Source organism: Octopus bimaculoides, chromosome 2 (genome assembly GCF_046866305.1).
Source record: "Octopus bimaculoides isolate indiv1 chromosome 2, ASM4686630v1, whole genome shotgun sequence".
NCBI classification, from domain to species: Eukaryota; Metazoa; Mollusca; class Cephalopoda; order Octopoda; family Octopodidae; genus Octopus; species Octopus bimaculoides.
Genome location: NC_142929.1, coordinates 118,071,345 through 118,098,553, shown reverse-complemented (window position 1 = coordinate 118,098,553; position 27,209 = coordinate 118,071,345).

The window sequence follows — 27,209 nt, the reverse complement described above, 5'->3', positions numbered from 1 at the left end:
TATATATCTACTTGTCAACTATAGAAACATCCGAATCGTAGATAGATGCGATTGGCTATGGCTAGAATATCTTTCGTTATGTCTCTGCCAGACCATTCTTGACCTGAGCCTCGACAACAAATTGGGTTGAAGCATTAAATTATGAAGTCCAGAACTTACAAATTTTCTTCATTCTGTGTTACATATATATCCACCGTCAATTCTTTTTCTGTTTTACTTCAATCGAAAGGCACGAGTTGTCTATTTAGTATCTTCTTCTCATTACCTCTGTCAAAAGAAACAACTATATTCCCAACCCATTCATCTAATTACTTGTACATAACTTTTTGACATTTTTCGAATGTTTTTTCTATTTGTTCCAATCTTGATCTATGGCCCCCGAAAACGTTGTATCACATTTTGTTGTCCATGTTTTAAATTCACTAAACCATTCTCTAGTTAATATTTCTTTAAAACTATTGGCACACCGAAGCTAGTTATTTTGTTATCAAAAGTACCGAAAATGGAAAACTTCATATAAATGTATGTATGTATGTATGTATGTATGTATGTATGTATGCATGCATGAATGCATGTATGTATGTACATGAATTCATATATATTTGTACATAATTGGTGTCCCTGTTTGTGATTTTCTCGTCATGATTTTTTTCATTACCATGTATTTCTAATTTGATAATAAAGAAACGTAAGACTTATTGAACATTTTCAACATATGTGAGCGCGCGCGCGTGTGTGTGTGCGTGTGTAAGGTCCTCCCGAGTGTACGCTTTTAATATTCGCAGAGGTTAACCGAGCAATAAAAAGTTAAATCACAGCTAAATTTCAGGTTTTTCTGTCAGTTCCTAAAAGAAGGAGACAGAAAGATAGCAAGAAAAATAGAGAAATATAGATAAAGAGAGAACGAGATGGTAAGTTTCAGCGTTTATTAACCCTTCATTTGTGGCCAGTTGCTCGTTTCCTGTCCATACTAAGAATATTAGTTATTTTAGTATACTCAAAATTGTAGAGAACTAAATTAGTCTGTTAATTTGCCTAATAGTGTAATCGATGGAAGCGTGTATTGATTAATCCTAAAAATATTGTATTTGTACCTATTAATAAGTGTGCGCGCGTAAGTGCCTGTGCGCGCGTTACTTATATACTCTTTTACTCTTTTACTTCTTTCACTTATTTGATTGTGGCCATGCTGGAGCACCGCCTTTAGTCGAGCAAGTCGACCCCAGGACTTATACTTTGTAAGCCTAGTATTTATTCTATCGGTCTCTTTTGCCGAACCGTTAATATTACGGGTACGTAAACACACCAGCATCGGTTGTGAAGCAATGTTAGGGGGGAAAAACACAGACACACAAATATATACACACATACATATATATATATATATATATATATATATATATATATATATATATATATATATATATATATATATATATATATATATATATACGACGGGCTTCTTTCAGTTTCCGTCTACCAAATCCACTCACAAGGCTTTGGTCGGCCCGAGGCTATAGTAGAAGACACTTGCCGAAGGTGTCGCGCTGTGGGACTGAACCCAGAACCATGTGGTTGGGAAGCAAGCTAATTACCACACAGTCACTCCTACGCCTGTAGAGAGAATTCATTAAAAAAAACAAAAGACGAAGACAGGTGGTGTAGACAACAAACAGATGTATTAGTTTAATGCTCGGGAAGTGAAAAGGTCTTCAGCGTTTTGAGCCTACGCTCTTCCACAGAAAGAAACAAAGATAGAAAATGAATAATGTGTAGTGCCTAGCGATTACATATATATATATATATATATATGTTTGTATGTGTGTGTGTGTGTGTGTGTGTGTGTGTGTGTGTGCATGTATATATGTACGTATAACTACATATATATATATATATATATATATATATATATATATATATATATATATAAGAATTTAAGGAATGGAGAAAGCGCATGTTATAATTGCATACTTTATTCCTACATATGTTTCAAAGGATTACAACCTGTGTGATCCATAGGGATCTTTGATATTAAAATTGTAACCTTCTCATCAGGGAAAGCATTGGAATCATCTTAAACGTAAGACATTATGACCGATTATGAAAACAATAGATGGATAAGGTTATGACTTGATTCATTTGAAAAAACCGTTAGAGAATTGGACGCTGCCGGATAGTGGGTTGGACAACACATACCTATAAATGTATGTATATGTATGTGTATATATGTGTATGTGTATATATGTGTATGTGTGTGTGTGTGTACATATATATATATATATATATATATATATATATATATATATATATATATATATATGTATACATGCACATATATATGGATATGTGGATATATGTATATGGGTATGTGTATGTATGTATATATGAAAACAATTGAGTTCTTTTTCTTTTATATATATATATATATATATATATAATCATAAATATATAGGGATTGACAGTAACCTGCTTCTCCAACATACTGAGAATTCAGAAATAGCAGTCAAAGAACTACTGATTTCAAAACTACAAATTTATTACTCTAGATTGATAGCGATATTTTTGATACACACAGAACAAAAAAACAGTAGAGAAGAGTAAAAAAACACTTGCCTTTAGTTAATTTAGTACGATCGTTTCACAGTTAAGAGTAAAGAATACTCTATTCTGATCTTCAGCTAAATATTCTAATAAATTTGTTAATGTCTAAATAACTCACGTTAATTTTGACCATGCGTCTTCCTCACGTGGTATTGATGTTCGCATGGTCAAAATTAACGTGAGTTATTTAGACATTAACAAATTTATTAGAATATTTAGCTGAAGATCAGAATAGAGTATTCTTTACTCTTAACTGTGAAACGATCGTACTAAATTAACTAAAGGCAAGTGTTTTTTTACTCTTCTCTACTGTTTTTTTGTTCTGTGTGTATCAAAAATATCGCTATCAATCTAGAGTAATAAATTTGTAGTTTTGAAATCAGTAGTTCTTTGACTGCTATTTCTGAATTCTCAGTATGTTGGAGAAGCAGGTTACTGTCAATCCCTATATATTTATGATTATAAATGTTTTTTACCGAAAAAGGTTTTTTCATACTGAGCTACCCGGCAAAATTGTTAATTATTAATTTTATTACTAATTGACCATTCCCTGCCCTGCATATCTATATATATATATATATATATATATATATATATATATATATATGTATTTAAATGTATGTATGTGCATGCGTGTGTTTACGTATGTATACATGTATGTATATGTATATGCGTATCTGTTTATTTTATTAGGTAATAGGCGTAGATGTATAGCTATGTGTATGTGTATGAGTCTATTTCTATTTATACATGTGTATATATAAATGGATACATATGTGTATATGGGGACATGCACACATATGTGTATATTTGTATATGCGTGGGTACGTATGTGCATATGTATAAGTGTGGACGTATGAGTGTATATATATATGTGTGTGTGTATATATATATATACATATATGCAAGTACACATATATATATATGTATATGTATATATATATATATATATATATATATATATATATATATATATATGTGTGTGTGTGTGTGTGTGTGTGTGTGTGTGTGTGTGTATCAATATGCATGTATGTGTGTATTTGTGTATATGTATTTATGTATGCATGTACGTTCTCACACATTTATAGGTATGTGTTGTCCAACCCACTATCCGGCGGCTTCCAATTCTCTAACGGTTTTTTTCAAATGAATCAAGTCATAACCTTATCCATCTATTGTTTTTATAATCGGTCACAATGTCTTACGTTTAAGATGATTCCAATGCTTTCCCTGATGAGAAGGTTACAATTTTAATATCAAAGATCCCTATGGATCACACAGGTTGTAATCCTTTGAAACATATGTAGGAATAAAGTATGCAATTATAACATGTGTTTTCTCCATTCCTTAAATTCTTAAATATACTCAAATACCCAAAATTTCAAGGAGTTCCTGCCTTAAAAACAGGAACTAAACCACAGTTATTTTGTGTTCTTTGCTACATTGGTTTCTATTAACCCATTTATTCTATCAGAAGAATTTTTATTCATTAACATAGAAGAAATACACATAATTATATATATATATATACACATACATACGCATACACACAAGTGCGTGCGCGCATTTGTGTGTGTGTGTGTGTGATGAATTAGGGTGATACATTTTCATTAATCTATTACTAGTGCAATGTAATGCCAATTATGAAATGCGTTTCATAATTTAATTCATACACAATAACTTCGAGAACGACAATAACATCATTAAGAATAACATCAAGAACTCATACCAAGCAAGTTGTGGTCGATAATGGGTTACAATAACATCATCTACAAGAACGACAATAATAGAAGCACAAGAAGCAGATGATGATGATGATGATGATGATGATGTTGATGATGATGACGACGACGACGATGGTGATGATGATGAAGAATTTGTTAGCAGTAGAATAATTATTAGGTTTAATTAGGTTTGTGAACAATCTAGAGATTGGAGCAATTATGGTACCGTTTAAGAAGTGGAGGACATTCAGTGAAAATGTATTAACACATTTATGTTCCAACACAAACACGCACAGCTATATACATATATATATATCTATATATATATATATATATATATATATATATATAGATAGATAGATAGATAGATAGATAGATAGATAGATAGATAGATAGATAGATAGATAGATAGATTGATAGAGAGATATTTATATATATATATATATACATACATACATACATACATACATATATATATATATATATATATATATATATATATATATATATATATATATATATATATATATATATATATATATATATATATGTACAGCTTTACATACTTATGCTTGAATATAAGCGTGGTTGCAATTAATAAGAATATTTGCAATGCCACCGTTATAACAAATCCAGAACAATTTTTCTTTGTCTAAATCTCCTCAATGAGTTCTTTATTCCAGAGTATTTGGAATATCCAGTACACACACTCTCATACACATACACACACATACAAATATACACGCACAAGCACTCACACACATACACACACATACATACATACATACATGCATACGTACATACATACACAAAGACAGGCGGACAAACAGAACAGGTAGGTTGGGGGGACACATACAGAGATATGTCGACATTGTTTACCTTCGTTTTTGTCTATGGTCACTTTCCTCCTTCTCTCAAATTATTGGCCCTGTATCTATCTTACAAATCATTATGTATTGTATATGTATGCGTGTGTGCGTATGTATGCGTGTGTATATGCACGCGCGCGTGTGTGTGTGAGAGAGCGTGTAGTCTTGTGTGCACTTGTATATATGGGAGAATGTACGAAAAAACAACAACAGACGAGGACAGGTGATGTAAATAACAAAAGGATGTATTAGTATGACGCTCGGGAATACGGAAAGTCTTTGACGTTTCGAGCTACGCTCTTCAACAGAAAGAATACGGAGACAAGGAGAAAAACCGGGAGAAAAAAAGTTGAATAGTGTTCAGTCAACGGTCAATCATAATAATGGCTGACCGGAAGTTAGAAATTCTTTTTTCAGGAGAGCTAAGAAAAGGGGGGAGATAACAAACGGTGATCGAAGAACGAGGGGCTGTGTGTGTAGGGGTGGGGTATGTGGGTAGGGGTGGGTGGTGGGTGTAAGGAATTGGATGGGGTGGAGTGGGAAGGTAGAGTAGGAGTGTGTTGGGGTGTGGTGGGATGAGCTTATGAGGGGGTGTTGACGATGAAGAGGGAAGGGGAAGGTCGATGTAAGAGAGGGTGAAGGTGGGTATGGGAGGGGAGAGGAAGAGAGGAGAGAGGGTGGGTATAAGAGAGGGAAGGTGGATGTGAGAGAGGGGGAAGGTGGGTATGGGGGAGAAAGAGAGGAAGAGAAAGAGAGTGAGAGAGAGGGAAAGAAAGAAGAGAGTGAGAGAGTAAGGGTGAGAGAGTAAGAGAGTAAGAGTGTAGAGAGTAAGAGTGTAGAGAGTAAGAGTGAGAGAGAGTGAGAGAGAGGGAAAGAGAGAAGAGTGTGAGAGAGTAAGGGTGAGAGAGTAAGAGAGTAAGTGTGTAGAGAGTAAGAGTGAGAGAGGGGAGTACGAGAGAAGAGAGTGAGAGAGAGTAAAAGAGAGGAGAGAAAGAGTAGGGGTGAAGAGAAGTGGGAGTGAAGAGAAGTAGGAAGAGAAGTTGGAGTGAAGAGAAGTAGGAGTGAAGAGAAGTAGGAAGAGAAGTGGGAAGAGAAGTAGGAGTGAAGAGAAGTAGGAATGAAGAGAAGTAGGAAGAGAAGTAGGAGTGAAGAGAAGTAGGAGTGAAGAGAAGTAGGAGTGAAGAGAAGTAGGAGTGAAGAGAAGTAGGAGTGAAGAGAAGTAGGAGTAAAGAGAAGTAGGAGTGAAGAGAGGTGAAGAGACGTACAAAGAAGTAGGAGTCGGAGCAGGAAGGGAGGTGGGGGAGGGGGAGAGATTGGTGGTAGGAGGGAGGAACTGTATGTATGTAAAATTTTGAGAATTCCTGCAATCGCTATCTACTGGTACTTTATGTGTTAACGCTATGCTACTATATGTAGACAGACAGATACGCATACACACACACACACACACAGATAGATAGATAGATAGATAGATAGATAGATAATCATATACGTATGTATGAATGTATATGTGTGTGTGTAGAGAAACGTTAATCTAGATTTCTCTGCAATGCACTTATGATTTTTTTCCCCATATGGTAGGAATCTTCGTTGGTTGTTCCTTTACTAGACGGAGGATCACTATCCCTTCAATACAATATTCCTTTGAGCCAGAAACTTATATTTATATATATATATATATATATATATATATATATATATATATATATATATATATATATATATATATATATATGAAGTTAATCACGGCAATATCCAGCGATTCGTTTTCTGTGGGTTGATCGTGTACCAGACACTGAAATGAATAGGAAACTTTCAGCCCTGTACCTTTTGTCGCTACGAACTGTCTTCGAATGAACGAGAAATTTCCAAACTTGTCTCCCTAGCGCATGAAGGTGCCGAACATCAGATACGTTCTGTACTAATGACAATATTCTTTTCTTCTCTAGGAACGAGGCTCGAAACTTTTAGGGAGGGCGCCAGTCGATTAGATCGACTCTAATACGCAACTGTTACTTAATTTATTGATCTCCGAAAGGATGAAAGGTAAAGTCGACCTTGACTGAATTTGAAATCAGAACGTAAAGACAGACGAAATACCACTAATCATTTCGCCCGGCGCACTAACGTTTCTGCCAGCTCGTCGCTTTTGTACTAATGACAATATTAATAAGTTCGTCACATGATTCTGTTAAAGAGACGGGTGACTATTGATAAAGTGGTTCTGCCTATGAAAGTATCCAGAATATGCTTGGTTAACATCAATTCATTCACGACAACGTCATTAAAGCTTCAAGTTTAAACTTGCACCGTAGCTTGCGCGAGACCACTTCTACTGATTCGTCTACAATAAATGTTTCCTCCAATTGACAAAAAAATTACAGATAGATAATGACACTTCCTCGCGTATGTATGTGTGCATATAAATCATGACTTTTCGTCGCATATGTATGTATATATTAGATAAGTAGGTAAATAGGTATGTAAGTAGATACGTAGGTAGGTATGTAGAAAGACAGACAGATAGACAGACAGACAGACAGACAGGCAGACAGACAGACAGATAGATAGATAGATAGATAGATAGATAGATAGATAGATAGATAGATAGACAGAGAGAAACTGATATATATATAAATATATATATATATATACATACATATATACTATATACATATTTATAATATGCATACACAGACACCCATATACATACATGCAAACATACATACATACATACATACATACATACATACATACATACATACATACATGCATACATACGCACATACAGATTTATAGTCAATTAGGCCTTGGTATTTCCCTTCTTCTAACACCCTGAACTATCCATTTTAGTGTTTGACACTTTAAACCAGGAGTTCTCAATCATTTTTTTATTTATGGACCCCTTTGATTACAACTTTAATATGTTCGACCCCTACAGGTATTCGATGTTTAAAAACTAGTTTTATAGAAACTTCTTTCAAAATTCCTATTTTGTTATTCATTCATTAACTTGTGTTGGTTGAACTATGTAAATTCTTAGAGAAAGAAACCCAGATGCTTCTTGCAAAAAGCACCAATACATACATCTAAATCAATTTTTTCAGGGGCCCTTAAAATACTAGAGTAGATACCCAATTTATTATTTTGTTGCATAGAACTCCAAAAAACCTTATATAGGCCCTCAGTGGCCATAAGGACCACGGTTGAGAACCACTGCTTTAAACAATCAGCCTTCAAGCTGAAACCAAAGCATATGGCTTAAACACAGTCATACACTTGCTATTATTTTCTCCTCTATATGAGGTACTGACTTCTATATACCACAATGCTTTTTATTTGGGACGTATACAGTTTAATTTACACGCGACTGGCATATCTAAGTGATTTTCACACGCTTGAAAGGATTTACAACGCATAATCTTCCTTCGTAAATCTTTTATTAAATAATTTCTAATCTGTCCTTCCAAACACATTTCTTCGATCATTGACTCAGTCTCCATAATTTCTGTTTTATCGGTATTTATCTTCAAACGACACGCTTTGCCACGTTTATCAAGTATCGTATATCATTCTTTATATATTTGATGTTGAATTAGTAAGTAAATCTTCAAAATATTCCGCATCCTTTCCATAAATCCATTCTTTTCTTTCCCTTCCATCTCAAGTTCCTTTCTTCATGATGTAATTTATCAAAACTGCAAATAAGAGAGGTGATAGAATGCTTTCCTGCTGTACTCCACTTCCAAATTCGTCTGAGAGTTCAACGTCTACGCTTACTCGGTATTTATTTACACCGTATAGTACACGTGCTAGATTGATATTGTTTTCTGGCAAATAGTAGCATAGTTCCTTCTAAACTATAGGCTCATGTGCACTACTAAAGATCTTCCCAAAGTCTGCAAAAGCCATTAGAAGCATGTCTAAAAATTAACGCATAACTTCATGATGTACCTCTGCAAATATGCCTGATCTCTACAACTACAGGACAGTCAGAACTCCACATGCCCATCTCTTGGTAGTCTGTCCAATGCAATTATTATCTAATACAGAATAAACGAACGGAACATTTTTTAATACTACGGTGATCGGTTATAGTCCTCCGATAACCATGTTTTTTTAGATCAACTTATTTTGGTATGTTAGTTGCCACACAGATCTTCTTGTCTTCAGGTATTTGTTCAATCTTCCGTATATCACAAAACAGTTTCAATAATGCTCTTCCATTCCCTTGCTTATCTGGTTTTAGCATTTCTCCTGTAATTCCATCTAATTCAGGATTCTTTCCGTTTTGCAATTGCTCAGTGGCTCTTTCTATTTCTTCAATGGATATTTCAAGTACAGCTACTTCCTCCTATTTTTTTTGGTTCAGAAATGATCAGATAACCTATCCTATTAAAGGCCTTGTTCATGATTGTATTAAAATATTCGTTCAAACTTCCTTTGATGTTTATATTAAATGTTATTAGTCACCCACCAATACAGAATTGAGGTAGTCTTTTTGATCTCTTTATTTCTAATCCCATCTATTATTTCATAAATTTTTCGAATTCCTCTACTGTTTCCTGCATTGAATAATTTATCTGCTTCATCAGCTTTCACATGCAAGAATCTTCTTTTATCTTTGGAACACCTATTGACTTCTCTGTTGAGACACCAATATTTAGTTATTTGCCTCAATAAATTTCCATTTATCATCCAAAATGCATTTCCTGCTTTTTATCTTTCTGCCTATAACACCTTTACCTAGATTCTGGTATATTTCTTTTACTTTCTTCCATGCACTATTGATGTCTACATCTTCATCTATATACTTCAAACACTACAAATCGATTTCGACATTCAATTACATAGTCATCTCTAATTACATCATCCTTCAACTTTCTGCATCAAACTAGATAATCCATTCTTTTCTGTAGCCTTCAGCTTTAACTTGCTTATCCTTGAATTGGAGTCCATTTCCGATATCTGAACTTCGATGTGTTTGTTCTAACATCTAGCACTGATATTTTTTATGTTGCCCATTTATTAAGCTGTTATCTAATTTGATTAGGAAACTTTTTATTACAATTCTTTTATCGGTAGATTACCATGCATATTTACGTATAACTATTTTCTTTGAAGATAATACCTCCTCTGATGAGATTGTTGTTTACACAAAACCTGACAATTTTTTACCATTTTCAAGGGTATCGCTATGCTATCGTATGTTCCTCATCCTCGTTGCTACTGCCAGCTTCTGCAGTTATATAACCAATCTTGATCTTCATATCTATTTCTGGTATACTTTAAATTCCTTCTTGCAATAATTGGTAGAAAGAATCTTTTGATTTATCGGTTACATTATTTATAAATCCGTAACAAACAATAACATTGATGTTGCATCACTCCACTTTAAGCTTCGCCAAAGAAATTCCTTAACGTTTCTATTCAAGTGAGATTCTATCACCCTTATTATCACATTTTACCCATTGTAATAACTTTGACCAACTTCCGGATATAGTTTCATTTAGGGTCGACTTATCAATTTTGTAGCATTCCATTGTCTTCTATGTCCTCTTCTAATACGTATTTTAAGACCAGGCGCCATTATTTATAGTTTTCATTTCTGTGTTATAAATCAGTCGAAGGTTCGTTGGTTACACACTTCATTGATTGGTTGCGCAGTTTCCATCTTCTAGCAGTTAATTCCCATTCAAAGCAAACATACAAAACTATTGTGAGATATACTTATTGGTGAACTGTAATAAAGGCACAGGTAAAAATGACACAAGTAAAAATGGCACGGTAAAAATGGATCAATAAGCTTACTGAAATAGATATTTGCAAAAGAAGCAGAAAAAAGTTTTATATATGTATATATATATGTGTTTATATGTATATAGTCACCACTTATATATATACATTACACACACAAACACAGGCTTATACAAACTTACAGTCATTGCTTGTACACACTCCCAAATATACGTATATGTTTATTATAAATATATATATATATATACACATGCAAATATGCATACACAAGCCATTCAGATAACTAGATGTATGTATGTATAGTGTTATGTAATACTATATATATATATATATATATATATATATATATATATATATATATATATATATATATATATATATATATACCTACACTCACATACACACACTCTTTCTCTTTTTCTCATTGTGAGACGAGTGACAGGGACCTTCTCTTTGTGGCTGGAGACTTCAACGGTCATGTCGGACGTCGTGCTGGGGGCTTCCATGGCATACATGGAGGCTATGGCTTCGGTTCCCGCAACGAGGAGGGAACCAGACTGCTGGAGTTCTGTGATGCAACCAATCTTATGGTCTGCAATACCAACTTCAGGAAACCTGCCAGTCACCTAGTCACCTACCGCTCCGGCAGACACTCTAGCCAAATCGACTACATCCTCGCCAGAAATAGGGAAAGAGGGCGGCTTATAAATGCCAAAACCTACCCTGGCGAAGAATGTACCCCACAACATAGATTAGTAGTTAGCGACTTTGGGATCAAGGCAAAATGGGTGCCCAGAATTAGACAGGCTTGGAGAAGATGGGTGTGGAAGCTTAAAGACCCTGCAAACGGACAGAGACTTAGAGACAAGTTACTTGAAGCATTTAACGAAATAGAAGGGGATATAGCATCATACAACGTGGAAGACAATTGGAGATTTCTGCGGGACAACCTGTTGAAAGCCACCGACCAGATTTGTGGGTGGTGTAAGGTCCCCTCCCAACCCAGAGTAACGTGGTGGTGGAACAAGGAGGTAGACAGGGCTATTAGACAAAAGAAACAAGCTTGGAAGGACTGGAAGAACGGTGGTAGCAGGGAATTGTACCAATGTGCCAGAAGGGAGGCTAGGCGACAGGTTTATTTAGCCAGAGGGGAAGCAGATAAGGAAAGATTTGCCAATGTTCTGCGCCGTGAGGACCAAAGACTCGAGGTATTTCGTGTTGCAAGACAGTGTAGGAGAGAGAATAGTGATGTTGTAGGAGAGAAATGTGTTCGCATGGATGATGGTACGCTTGCATTAAATGAGGATGCAAAGAAAGAGGTCTGGAGATGCCACTACGATAGATTGCTTAATAAAGAGAATGAATGGGAGAAAGAGAGCCTGCCTTATGTCGACCCAATAGAGGGACCAGCTATCCGAGTTGATAGTACCAGGGTAGATAAAGCAATTAAGAGTATGAAGACCGGGAAAGCCCCCGGCCCATCAGGAATCACTGCAGAGATGCTCAAAATATCTGGCAGTGTTGGCTATAGCCTAGTCACCCGTATTACGAACCAGGTGATACACGAAGGAGTCATACCCTATGACTGGTGTAGCAGCATCATAGTCAACTGCTACAAAGGTAAAGGGGACGCTTTAGATACAAATAATTACAGAGGCATCAAGCTGTTAGATCAGGTTATGAAAGTTACAGAGAGGGTCATAGCCCAACTAATTAGGGAGCGAATCAATTTAGATGAGATGCAGTTTGGGTTCGTGCCAGGTAAAAGCACTACTGATGCCTTATTTCTAGTGAGACAGTTGCAAGAGAAATACCTAGCTAAGGATAAACCTCTGTACCTGGCTTTCGTTGACATGGAGAAAGCCTTTGACAGGGTCCCCCGATCCCTTATCTGGTGGTCAATGAGGAAACTTGGGATAGAAGAATGGCTAGTGAGAGCTGTGCGAGCCATGTACAGAGATGCTGCCAGTAAGGTGAGGGTTGGAAATGAGTACAGCAATGAATTCCGGGTAGAGGTAGGGGTCCACCAAGGTTCCGTCCTCAGCCCCCTATTATTTACCATAGTCCTCCAGGCAATCACAGAGGAGTTCAAGACAGGTTGCCCCTGGGAGCTCCTCTATGCTGATGACCTTGCCCTAATTGCGGAGTCACTATCAGAACTAGAGGAGAAGTTTCAGGTGTGGAAGCAAGGTCTAGAATTGAAGGGCCTTAGAGTCAACCTAGCTAAAACCAAAATCCTAATAAGTAGGAAGGTAGATAAAACACAAACCCCTTCAGGTAGATGGCCCTGCTCAGTATGTAGAAAAGGAGTAGGTAGTAACTCTATAAGATGTACCCGGTGCAAGCTATGGACACATAAGAGGTGCAGCAACATCAAAGGCAGGTTAACTAGCAAGTTAGTTTTTGTTTGTGGCAGATGTTCAGGTGCAATAAAGACTGCAAACAAACAGGAAACAACTTCTATCTCATTCCAGGGTGAAAAACTAGAGGTAGTCGATAGCTTCCGCTATCTGGGCGACCAAGTTAGTAGTGGGGGTGGGTGCGCTGAAAGTGTAGCTGCTAGAATAAGAATAGCCTGGGCAAAGTTTAGAGAGCTCTTACCCCTGCTGGCGACAAAGGGACTCTCACTCAGAGTAAAAGGCAGACTGTATGACGCATGCGTACGAACAACCATGCTACATGGCAGTGAAACATGGGCTGTAACTGCTGAGGACATACGTAAGCTCGCAAGGAATGAAGCCAGTATGCTCCGTTGGATGTGTAATGTCAATGTGAATACCCGTCAGAGTGTAAGTATCTTGAGAGAAAAGCTGAACATTAGAAGCATCAGTTGTGGCGTGCAAGAGAGACGATTGCGCTGGTATGGACATGTGGTGAGAATGGAGGAGGATAGCTGCGTGAAAAAGTGCCACACCCTAACAGTTGAGGGAACCCGTGGAAGAGGTAGGCCCAGGAAGACCTGGGCTGAGGTGGTGAGGCAAGACCTTCGTACATTGGGCCTCACCGAGGCGATGACTACGGACCGAGACCTTTGGAAATGGGCTGTGCGTGAGAAGACCCGGCAAGCCAAGTAAGATCGTTGCCAGTGCCCCTGGACTGGTTCTTGTGCGGGTGGCACATGAGATGCACCATTTTGAGCGTGGCCGTTGCCAGTACCGCCTGACTGGCTCCTGTAGGATTTTCGAGCGAGATCGTTGCCAGTGCCCCTGGACTGGCTTGTGCGGGTGGCACATAAAAGACACCATTTCGAGCGTGGCCGTTTTCGTGCGGGTGACACGTAAAAGCACCCACTACACTCTCTGAGTGGTTGGCGTTAGGAAGGGCATCCAGCTGTAGAAACTCTGCCAAATCAGACTGGAGCCTGGTGTTGCCATCCGGTTTCACCAGTCCTCAGTCAAATCGTCCAACCCATGCTAGCATGGAAAGCGGACGTTAAACGATGATGATGATGATATATATATATATATATATATATATATATATTTATACACATACACATACATACACATACTCTCTTTTTTCTCATTGTGAATATATATATATATATATATATATATATATATATAGAGTTATTAATATTTCTAAGTCTCTCATATATATATATATATATATATATATATATATATATATGCATGGATATATATATGTATGTATGTATCTGTATGTTTAAAATAAAGAATCGAACTGGTAAAATACGGACTACGAGCCAATAGCGTATATTTCAGTAAGCTTATTGTGCCATTTTTACCCCTTTTTACCTTTGCTATTTTTACCTAACTTCATGTCGCTGTTAAATTCATCGACGCCAATCTGATGCCAGTGATGTCTTTGCGTCTTAATTGGCTGATTAGATGAGGCCGTTACCAGGTATATATGGAACAATAGTGAGACGGGTGAACGAAGCTGAGATAATCTCTCTCATGACACTAAAATGACTTTGTGAGCATAAATAGACAGACAGACAGACAGGCAGACAGACAGACAGACAGACAGACAGATAGACAGACGGACGGACGGACGGACAGGCACACAGACAGACGGACGGATGGACAGACAGACAGACAGACAGACGGATGGATGGACAGACAGACAGGTAGATAGATAGATAGATAGATAGATAGATAGATAGATAGATAGATAGATAGATAAACAAATATGCACTCACAGATACACACACAAGCACAGAAACAGAAGGCACTCACGCAACACAAACACATACGCACGAACGCACGCACGCACACACACATACACATACACACACATATAATGTTCGCTACACTTTCAGGTCATCGTAGGATCTTTGTTGTCAACTATTATTCGTCATACAATAGGAGTTTCTCTGTTTTGAAGTTTACGAGAAGGAATTTGAACAAGTTTCAGTAAGCTTCCAAAAATGCACTTCGCTTGTTTAAGTTTGACGTAGATTAATGGTTATTGTAAAATTCACCTGTAAATGCACATCGACATTTTTTGTTCTGTGATTGTACCTTGTTTTTTAGTTGCTATGCAGTACTAAAATGGAAACCTTACTCACTCATGAAAAATATTGGTAGCCTTTCTGTTAAGCCTCAGTGAAATTTAGACATAAAAGATCATAAATTATGATTTGGTGCATATAAAAGACGCACGTGGAAATAATACTGGAAATCAGCTGCTTTGCAGATATTAGCAAGCTCAAGATAAGTTTTGAAGTAATAAGTCATTAAGGATAAGTGAAAATAAACCATCTCTGAAGAACTAATGAGAAACCTGCAGATACTCCAGCTGGACTATAGCTTTAGAGTTGTACTAGTGATTATTGGAGTATCTGTAACTTACTGCTTCCTTCCCAGTCATTTAAAACTAAGCTTCACAAAATTAAAAAAGTATTCAGCTAATAACGGATTTAAAATTACAAGCTATTTACTACAAATGCGATTGCAAAATATTCCAGACGTTTAGAGGTAATAACTACATATAGACACTTATTAATACATAGATGGCTAAACACATACATATGTACAAACTTAAGTACATGTATAAATACATAAATACATATATTTTTCTCATAAACAGTCACTGAACATGTAGCTACAACTATTTTATTACAATGAAATTCTAAAATATGATGTTAACTACAATACCAGGGTAAATTTTGAAGCCAGTCATCTTGGATCACACATTCTACATAGTCTAAATTATGAAGAGCCTTAATAAATAACCGTCCTATTAAAGGGCCTCTGCTGTTCTGCTGTTCTGCTGTCCGTGGAATAACGAACACTATACAAGTTTACATGGGTTTTGCATAACTAACATTGCTCAAACTTCTTGCAATATTTCGTTTCGCTGTATCTAGAGAAATTGATGAGTTGCTCGCATTTCCCAATAGTCTTTCGCTTGTAGCCTTTATAATGATTTGTTTGACAACGACAATTGTATCATGTGCAAGTAATGTTGAGAAGCTTTTAGAAAGACAGCTTTTGTTTCTTCGAAACGATTAAGCGATGGCGTTATGATAGTTTGAGATGGTTATTAAGAGATCTGTGGTTCTTCACATAAACACGCATTGATGTTGTGTCACTGTTCCCATCATTATATTGCACTTAAATAATTCTCAGTTAGTTTTAGTTTCAATTTCATATTTACGAGTTAAATGAAATACTTCAACTGTGACATAAATACAATTATGATATAAATAAATTACATACGCAGTTCTGATCAGACGATGAAATCAATGATTGTTTGACCGCTATGACTTGCCCAAACACCATGTGTATTAGAGAAAGTCATACGCATACAAAAATACTCGCTTTGTTATACATGTGTCTGCGTGTGTGTGTATATGTATGTGTGTGTTTGTGTGTCTGTGTGTGTGTCTGTGTGTTTGTGTTTGTGCGTGTGAGTACGTTTGTGTGTGTGTGTGTGTGTGTGTGTGTGTGTGTATGTGTGTGTGTGTGTGTGTGTGTGTGTGTGTGTGTGTGTGTGTGTGTGTGTGTGTGTGTGTGTGTGTGTGTGTGTGTGTGTGATATCTAAATATTTGGATCTTTCTTAAAAAGTATGTGGTGATTTGTAACAAAGAAAAAACCTCCATCACGCAGGTTCAGTTAAGAAGAGTTGCATCTTCAATTGTGTTTCATTCACCGAACGTCATCTTTGTTATTTCATTATACACCGTTTAGGGAAGAAAATTTAAAAGTCATTCAACTTAGGGATTCTACCAGCTTGTGTCTATGTGAACATTTGTTATTTCCCAGTAATTATTTGCATTATTTCCGCTATGATGTAGTTTTGTCTTCTGTGTGAATGTTTATGGATAAAATCCTCGAGTGTGTCTATTGCAATTAATACATTATCCACATACATTGTGCATGTTGTCTATATTATGACTACGTAGAACGACACAAATATAGATCCTAAAGGTGAGCCCAGTGGCTACATCACTTTCTTGTTGTTTTTTTATAACATTATTTCAATTGTGTAGGGTGGAAATGTAGTTTTGTAGTACAGAACACAATTTTTTCTTCAGTGTCTTACCAACTATCGGAAAAGGTGATCTAACTCAGTTTTGTACCTATTGATTATGGCTTTTATCATCTCTAACAGCGGAACATTGTTAGGTAGACTTATTTCGTTTAAGATGGGGTTGTGGTTTGCATTGTTTATACGTATTGGGATAAAATTTCTTTACATCTTTAAATGCGATATAAATAACGAACTAATTCACCAAATCAATGCACAATACAATAAGAAAAACGCAAGAAACGCATGAGATATCACACCCATTAAAAAGACACTAACCACATATAAAGTGTATTATATGAACCAAAAACATATTAAGAACAGAAAAGTTAAATACATTGTCACAATTTTTATAAAACAAAACACAATATGCATTGTACCAAATGATAAATTAATAATATACTACTAAAATATTGAAATTAAAGCATTAATAATACCAATCTACAAGTGAGCTGCTAATGACTGATATGATCAACATATTTATGAATTCGATTGAAAATGTAAAGGATATAAAATTTACAACACTAAATGTTTTATTGCCCATACGTCTAATACATTCTTCCGCCATCCCACTATGCTTCTACAAAAAAAGTATTGTATGCACGAAACCATTCTACACAAACCAAATCAACATTTAGTTACGCAGAATACATCTATACTCTAACGCATTCATGACAAATATAGTTGATTAATAATAGAAACAGTCACGCATGATATTAAAATAAATACTGGTCACACACTAGTTATAAATATAAATAAATATGTGACTGATGACATATATAATTAAAGGAAAAATTCAAGTCTTAGAGGAAATGCCAACTCAATCACATCAGTTCTTTCTTGAGGCAGTGGCGATGGATTTGATAACTAAAATTTTCCAAATAAATTGTAATAGATTGATAGAAAATATGAAATAAACTTGTTAACGAAAAACGATAAAAGTCATGTGAGAGCATGTTTGTGAGTGTGTGTGTTGTATGTGTACGAATATGTGTGTGTTACTAAATACTTCATGACAGTGTTCTCGTTTTTATCTGTTTCTTATCAAGTTTACTTTATATTTTCCATCAATTTGTTGCAGTTTATTTGGAAAAATATAATTATCAAACCCACGCCAACGCTTAGAAAAACATACATACATACAACACATACACACATATATATATATACGAATACATATATATACATATATATGTATGCGTATGTATATATATATATATATGTATGTAAGTATATATATACATATATATATATATATATATATATATATATATATATATATATATATATATATATATATATATATAAGGTATTTTTCGTGTGTATATATATATATATATATATCTACACACGAAAAATACCTTACTTCAAATACAAACACATATACACAGCTATGTATGCATTTATATTTATATGCATATATATACGTATGTATATTTATATATATGTGTATATATATATATAATTATTTATATAAATATATATGTATATGTATATATGTATATATATTATATATATGTATATATATATATATATATATATATATATATATATATATATATATATATATATATATATATATATAAACGCACATCTGTGTATGCGTGATTGTATTCACAGTAACATATTTTCGTATGGAAATGTGTTTTCAATCTCCAACACTCTCTGGTCATTTGATTAAATGTCAATGTAATTCATTCCAAATTCTATTTGTAACTGTGACATTGGAACTATTGGATTTTAGGGTTGCAGCAAACAAAATTTCGTTTATATCTCTAGCGTCGTTTAATTTATCACTACCATTATCGAAACGCTATAAACTTACAGAAGAATTTCAAAGACAAATACAACATTGCTTTTAAAAGGAGAAAGGTTATTATTCATACAGCAATGTGCACTACACTTTATGCAAAAGTGGGTTGAAGATACCTTTATTTTTCATTTCCGTTCGGAAATTGGAGAACCTCACAGCAACCGTTTCTCGTCACGGATAGCAAAGCTGTCTCAGAGCGATTTGTGAAGATCAATTGCCGACGGAACAGAGATACGGTGATTCTATACCTTCCTTACTGGAAAATCATTTCTTTTTCGTTTGCTATTGCTAGTGATAAGTCAATAGACACACAGCGTTTCGATATTTGGTGCTTTAGTGGTAAAGACAGGAAAAATCTAATCAATATATATAGGGAAAAGATTAGAAAGAAAGCCAATGATTTGTGTTTCGATTCGTCAATCTCGATTTTGTTTAAGAATAGGAAATCTAGTAAATTGTTTAAAGATAACATAACATAAGAGCATTGGAATGTCACAAGATTATCTACTGTTTCTCAAACGTTCAGAATCTCTTTCTATATATTTAGCATGATTTATAATCTTATAAATCTCTCCAAGTTTTTGGTGCTTAGATTTCAGTAATTCTACACCATTGTATTTCTTTGCCAGAGGTTTAACAGATTGCATTTATAGGTATTTTAGAGAATGTTTTTATATTCTCTGTCTTATACATACAAAACTGAATAATGGTATTTTGTTTTAAAATGTTTGTTTGCTCAGAAGTCTCCAGCCTCCACACTTCGAAAGAAATACAAATATATATAGAGAATTATATACACACGTTATCATGCATTCTGTTAAGTTATTCAACACAGTGCAGGGCAAAGATTTGCTAACTCAACCTAGAATGTTATTCTAGATTTGCTGAGAATAAGTTTAATAGAGATAACCATATTCCTTATGCTATTACTGTGCTAATGGCTGTTTTCGTATACCAACTGTGAAACTTACGCAGATAACTTTGAGTTTTAATTGACATCTCTTATCTTTTACTTGTTTCAGTCATTAGACTGTGGCCATGTCGGGGCATCATCTTGGAGAATTTTTAGTCGAATGTAATGACCCCAATACATTATTTAAGCCTAGTACTTACTCTATAGGTCTCTTTCGCTTAACCGCTAAGTTATAGGGACACAAACACATCAACACCGGTTGCAAAATGGTGGTTGACACAGACACACACACACACCGTCTCTTGTGCAAACATGGAAAAGTGGTTGTGAAAGCGATGATGATTATGATGACATCGATGACAACGATGACGACGTCAACGACGAAAATGAGGCAAAGATATTTTTTAAAGTAACATGGCCGTTTCTTTTATGTCATCAAAACTTAGATAACATAAATATATGTCCGTGAGTAAAAGCTCAACATCGAATGTGACTTACGAGCTAGGCCTGTGACAATCCTGCATAACTAAGTTTTATGGGGACCGAATCAAACTGTCTTCTAAACAATAACATATATATGTGTGTGTGTGAGTGTGTATGTGTGTGTGCGTGTGTGTGCGTGTGCCTGTGTGCGTGTGCCTGTGTGCGTGTGCCTGTGTGCGTGTGCCTGTGTGCGTGTGCCTGTGTGCGTGTGCATGTGTGTGTGTATGCATGTGTAATTGTAAGATCCAAGGATCTAGGTGAAAGAAGTTAGTAAGTTTCAAGCAATCCTTTGTAGGTTTAAAAAACAACTTTCGGGAACAATAATAGTTTATTGATGTTTATTGTTGTAGAAGGTCATGTGCTTTTCCCCTATTGAAGTTCGATAAGCTGAAAAAAGTTATTTTATAGTTCACGGTTAGCATCTTGGGTTGTTATGAATGCAAACAAAATTGAGAAAATGGAGCAGGCAAAATCCAGACTACATGTTTCCTAGCTAGCAGATCCTCGAAAGTAATAATTTCTCTGCGAGAGGTACTCCACCAGCTACACGTCAGACTGAAGATACATCAGTTGCATGAAGGTTACGTTGTCGTTATATATATATATATTATTCTATTCTTTTTCTTGTTTCAGTCATTTGACTGTGCCCATGCTGGGGCACCACCTTTAGTTGAGCAAATCGAATCCAGTACTTATTCTTTGTAAACCTAGTACTTATTCTATCAGTTTCTTTTGCTGTATCGCAAAGTTACGAGGATGTAATCACACCAGCATCGGTTGTCAAGCGATGTTGGGCGACAAACACAGTTGCACAAAGACACACACACACAGAGTCACACTCACATACTATTTAGGGGAAAGAGTTTGGATTAATTGACGGATGAAACAAATTTATAAATAGATATGTGGGGGATATAGAGAAGAAAAATTATTATTATTATTATTATTATTATTATTATTATTATTATTATCATCATCATCATCATCATCATCATCATCATCATCATCATTATTATCTTTATGCAAACGAAGTATACTGTAGGTATGAATATAAACTATGCGTCTGGTAGAGCCTAGGTTATTATTGATATTAAGGTATAATTAATATTATATATAAATTTATATTAATAGTAGAGTGTAGTGTTAGTAAGGTAAAGTCTTCAAATAGGTGATTGATGTTAGTGTTGGTACATATATCATATAGAATGCTTGTATACATAGTAATTAAGTGGAGCGTGCAGAAAATATGAGTGTAAAGTTTGTTGATGGTATCTATAATTACATTTTATGTAATTATATGTACTTATATGGGTGAACTTACGATATTTAGGTACATGCATAAATGTATAATCAAGTATGTAAGGAGATGGTTAATTTGGAAAATGTATATAGTGCAAATTAACATTGCAGGGGGTATTGGAAAGGTTGTATTAAGTTGATATAAAATGGTTTGAATTTGGGATTAAGTTTTTGAAAAATGGAATTTAAAAATTAGCTATTAAACATTAGAAAATATATCTTAAAGAGTTAAGTAATATTATGGGAATAAGAATATGGATTATAAGTATATCTCTAATATATCTCTAACGGTATTAAGAGTGGGTTACAAAATGATAAATTATATTTAGAGAGTATATGGGTAATACTTATTGTGCGATTGAAACATTAATAGGAAAGGCAGTGAGCTGGCAGAAACGTTAGCACGCCGGACAAAATGCTGAGCGGTATTCCGCCCGTCGCTACGTTTTGAGTTCAAATTCCGCCGAGGTCGACTTTGCCTTTCAACCTTTCGGGGGTCGATAAATTAAGTACCAGTTGTGCACTGGGGTCGACGTAATCGGCTCAATCCCTTTGTCTGTCCTTGTTTGTCCTCTCTATGTTAAGCCCCTTGTGGGCAATAAAGAAATATGAAACATTAAAAGGAAAGATTTATATTCAAAAAATATGTGATTAAGGTGGAAAGTGTTTATAATTAGAGTTGTTAGGTTTATATAGAATATATTAGGGTATTTATATAGGATGTATTATATATTATTATTTTTTTGCGAGAAAGGAAGTGGTGAATTATTCATATTTAGAAAACATATATTTCTGTACATGTAAGTATTGGAAAATTTTCTCGGATCTATCATTTAAAAGTTTATTCTAAGAAAATAAAATGTTGTACGTCTCATCTACGCAAAATGAGCAGGTTTTGGCCGGTGGCTTATACGCGTAATTTTATAAGTTATATTGCTATTTTTTAGTTTCCAGATAAATTTACTTAGGCCAGTGCTATTTTGCTTATTAGCATTTCTGAAGGAGCTCTGATGGTTCGCATGTCTAGATTTCACATAATACGATGTTGCTCCGACATAATACAGATTTTGCCTTCTGCTTCAAAGGTTGCTTGGTATACTAGGCTTTTACGTTTACGGTAATTCTGTAAAGCATTTCAATAGTTATTAGATGTGTTATTTGTGTTTGTATTACTGTTCATAATATATTGTTCATATATTATATCTGGCATTTATATTTCTTTGCATATCATTTGTGTTCGTATTTGGAGTGGGGTTGTTTCTATTTGTGTAATATGCATCACGTTTTACATTAGTAAAAGATGCTATATGTCGAAATAGGTTTTTAGTTACTGAAAATCCAATCCATATCATTTTATTATTAATTATAGTACTATATTTATTAGAAGTGAAATATTTATTAGTGATTGAACGAATTAGTCGGACGAGGTTAGTCCTTATCTCCTTGCCGTAAGGTAATATAAGCCAGATATTATTATTATCATTCTTGTTCAGGTATTCCTCGTTGTTTCCGTGTGTATGGAATATGTTTCTTACGTTTTAAGGATACTTTAGTTTTTAGATTGTTTAGCCGGTAGTTGGATTCCTGTTGATTGTAATTCGAATTATTATTACCGTTATAATTGCAATAACTTTTATTTCTATTTTTATTCTTGTTAATGTTAGTTTATGGTTCATTTTTATTTATTATCATCAATTTTTCATTTATCTGGTTATCAATCAGCGGGTTATATTTATGTGTGTCAAATTTAATCTTTTGTTTGTATCCTGCGTAGCGAATGCTATGTTATAATAGTCTTTATTTATCTTAAAAATCTCTTGACTAGATGAAAGATAGTTAATTCTACATCGAATATTCTTAACTAAGCAATTTGTGATGATTATTGGGTGATTACTATTCATATTTATATATGTCAATTTAGAATTGGGTTTATGATATGGTGCATGGGTACCTGTGAGTAAGTTAAGGTTGACATCTAGAAATTTTACTGAACTGTGCCCATTACCGACAGAAATTTTAAGACCAAACCTATTGAAGAATCTATGAAATTTTTTCTTATAATGTTCTAGTTTTCTATTATTGGTAGTTTTGGTAATAAATAATGCATCATCTCGATAAAGCCCCACCCCCTTTTTCCGGGAATTCACTATTAAACTTATTCAGTAAATATATTCTTACAATATCGGTGACATGCGCCGAGTCGGTCGAGCCCATAGGTATGTCGACGTAATCGGGTGTACCCTTCGTAGCCCAGTATTTATTGTGAAATTTGATTAATGATATACACGCTGTAAGTATAATATCAATTTCATGGGGAGATAGGTTAGTATGACGCTTAACAAAGATGAGAGCACTATTTAGTACTGTGGGATTTATTGAGGAGTAATAGTCATTATATCTACCAGAATAAATCTTTCTATCCTTATTATATTTTCTATGGAACCAGCTCATTGCTTCTTGTATACTAGGCCACAGCTCTAATCTTAATTTATTATTTAGTTGGACTATATAGTTATCTAAAATCAATTTACCTATGTCGGATTTTGCTGGGCAATTAAGTCTTAATTTAGGGTTAGTCTGGAAATTGCATTTGTAGTCCTTTAGAAATATTCTAGGTCTCAGAGGGACAAAGTTTCAGTCAGTTGATCAATATTATATTCACACATTTTTTTTTCTTACATTCTAAATTAATATATCTAAGTATATTCCTATTAACTATTTTGTATTTTTTAGTTACTTCTTTCTAAATGAGATCACTGTATAATTTTCACATTGTATAGATTTCCTCTTTTGTCAGAGTTAACTAATATTCCATCTTTAGATTTTAAATCCGAGATAATGTTTTCGCATGTGTTGGTTTCTAAGTGGGTGTTTCTCAAACTTGATGTTCCTAACTGCTTCCCATATCTGGTCTTCAAAAGCTTCGAGGTGTCTGTTATATGGGGAATATTTTCGTGACTTAAAATGTTTTTAAGCTATTTCGTATCTTTATTTCCGTATCTATTCTTATAATATATATGGATCAAAACAGTATGATTCAAAGTCGTTGGTACTCTTGAATTTCAACCGTGATGCTAGTCGTCAGCAATTTTGAATTTGAATAACAGAAGTTGATTGTTATTAGCGTAAGGTTGGCTGCGATCGGTGGTGGAAGCTCACGCGGTGTCGTGGTTTGATGTTAGTATATGGATAACAGTTGGAAAATACCACATTGTGAACAGGAACTTGACCACGTGGAGAACAGGAAATAAATCACGAGGGGATAGGGAATTCGTCAGGTTGTTTGACGGAAGTAGGAAGGGGCGTTATGTGCAAGTGTATAGTTCTATATATGGGTTGCAGATGCGCTCATATGGTTTTGCGTGCATATCTGTATTGATGCGAGGGTGCGCCTCTGTACATGGGCGCGCACGCGTATGTCTGCACACACACACACACACTCACACACGCTAGCACGAACACGCACGCATGCACACGCATACACACACGCACATACGCACACATGCACACACATACACGCAACCACACACGCACATGCATGTGCATTCATATCTACATGTTTGCATTTTCGCATGCATGTACCCATGCATACCAGTGTGCGCGTGCACACATATGTGCATGCACATATACATTCGCGTGCGTGAGTATCCACGCGCAAATCAAGCGTTGAGAATTGTTGAGCACCCATCTTTCGTTTGTCCACTCAACCGTACATGCATACATACACACACACACACACATATATATATATATATATATATATATATATATATATATATTACGGAGATGTACTTGCATAGCAAGTGACCTGATCTGAGATCCTGTGCTGGAACGAAAACAATTGCATATATATATATATATATATATATATATATATATATATTTATATAAGGGCATTACTATATAATAACGCCTCACGCCATGAGGGACTCTAAGGTCAGACTACTATAAAAAGCACATTTTTACCGAATGCGGTTGATTCACTGTTTATTTCTATTTTTCTGGACCATATTATACTGACGAGTAGAAGTTGTATAATACTACAATAACTACGAAATCATGATCTATAATTTAGTTCGTTTTTGAGGGGTTGGCTTTGAGAGTTGCATTTCCTCGCATTCGGTAAAAATGTGCTTTTTATAGTAGTCTGACCTTAGAGTCCCTCATGGCGTGAGGCGTTATTATATAGTATTGCCCTTATATAAATATAAATATATATTTCGGGAATAAATGATGGATTTTTTCACTTATGAGGTTTTTTTCACGCTAGCTACTTGATAAATTCTTGTAAAAGAATTCGTCCTATTATTGAATTTATATATATATATATATATGGGAGAATATACAAAAAATAACAACAGACGAGGACAGGTGGTGTAAATAACAAAAGTATATATTAGTATGACGCTCGGGAATACGGAAAGTCTTTGACGTTTCGAGCTACGCTCTTCAACAGAAAGAATACGGAGACAAGGAGAAAAACACGGAGAAAAAAAATTGAAATATATATATATATATATATATGCATATATATGATGCAAAAATGGGTGAAAAGTTCATTCCAAAACATATCCGTGCGGCGTTTGTTTGCGAGAATAAGTGAACTAACGAAACTCCTTTATATCAACAACTGTCTCTTAGGTTGGAAGTCTTGCATCTGCTGTTTCGATTATTGTACACTCAGCTCGCATATCTGAGGTGTCTAACGTCTCTTTCGTTGAGATTTTCCCCCTAACGTTAAATGATTTTCCAACCACTGTTCTTCATTCATTGAAAAAAAAAACTGAGTTCTGTTTTACTCTCTCTTTTCTTCAGAAAAAAATTTAACAAATCGCGTATTTCTTTTTCCTTATCTATTTTTAATAATTTATTCTAATTTTAGCACTTATACCCTATATATCTGTACTGTTGTTTTGCGTAGTTCGTATCGTCATTGGTACAAAGCGTTCCAGAGAAGTAATTATATTATATACGAGTTGATAAGAGTAGATGAAAATAGAGAAATTATGTGAAAATATTTTTTTGCAAAATAGAAACTGGTAAAAGTTGAGTAAAGTGGATAAAAATTACTCGAAAGATTTTATAAAAGTGGATAAGAATATATGAAAAACTGATAAATTTCTTGATTTGAAAAAAAAAAGAAAAACATAGACATTTAAATATTTCAAAAATAATTCTACAGATTGATAATGTCCTTAGTTCATTTCAAATCAGATGGAAAGTTGCATTTACCTACAGATTTCTCAATGCTT